This window comes from Octodon degus, unplaced genomic scaffold (genome assembly GCF_000260255.1).
Source record: "Octodon degus isolate 3935 unplaced genomic scaffold, OctDeg1.0 scaffold00091, whole genome shotgun sequence".
In the NCBI taxonomy this organism is placed as follows: domain Eukaryota; kingdom Metazoa; phylum Chordata; class Mammalia; order Rodentia; family Octodontidae; genus Octodon; species Octodon degus.
In genome coordinates this window covers 6,078,127-6,079,256 of record NW_004524667.1, presented here as the reverse complement: position 1 = coordinate 6,079,256, position 1,130 = coordinate 6,078,127, and positions in this window count along the sequence as shown.

Below are 1,130 nucleotides of genomic sequence, written 5' to 3'. Positions count from 1 at the left end.
TGGTCTCGAACTTGGAACATTCTCCTGCTTCAGCCTCTTGAGTGCTGGGATTACAGACGTGTGCCACTACACATGGCAGTACTCATGTTTTTGAAGTGTTTGTGTGGGAGGAGGGCCATGGGAATTTGGGATTCCTTTTCATTGTGTTTTTGTTGTTTGTTTTTTTTGCAACAGGGTCTCACTCTGTTCCCCAGGTGGCCTCAAACTCATCTTGACCCTCCTGCCTCAGTCTTCTAAGTGCTGGGATTATAGGCAAGTGCCACCACACCTGGCATATTCACTTCTGTTTAATTTCTCGTGATACTGATAGGAAAAAGATTTGTGTGCTCAAAGGTAAAAACCTGTAAAACAACTAAAAACTGGACCCTGAAGGGTATACAGTATGAATTTTAGAGATAGGAGCTACTTTTAGATACGCATGTGGCCTATCTAAGAAAACACAAGCTACTGGGCTCCCTTGCCCTCTAAGCACAACGAAGGGAAACGTGACTGAGGTGAACACGGCGGCCAGCACTGCTGCTCGTGGCAGTGCCCAACACTCCTTTGCCTTGGCCTGGATCTCTGTATGGGTCCCACATATGCTACCTCCTCTGAGGTTCACAGTAGCCCTGTGACACAGGTATGTGAGGACCTCCAACTTGGAAACTGAGGCAGAGAGATTTATGACTCGTGCAAGGCCACAGTACTGTAAATGACAGAGCTGGCATTAAACTAGGCAGCTTGGCCACAGAGGCCTCTTTTCTGTCTTTAGCCCTCATGCGTTGTGGTTGGTCCACACCCTAATGGAGCAGGTTAGCCATCTCGACACCCATGCACTCAGCACGAAGATTAAACAGTGCTGTTTCTCACAAAGCCCTGATTATTAGACATCCTACTTTGTCCCATGAACCAAATAACCTTCTGAAGAAGGGTGGGGAACTGGGCCAGTTCTCTGTGGGACTGTGGACCTACCCAGTCCATAAGGAAGCATATACTCAGACTCAAAGGGAAATTCAGCAGGTAGAACTGAGACAGACTCCAATTTTCTCTGGGTTTTGCTCTCTGGGTCTAGATATTTTAGAAGTCTACAAAGGGTTCTGGTTATCCCTTCAAGTGAACTGAAAGGACTTTTTAAAAAATATACCGGGGGG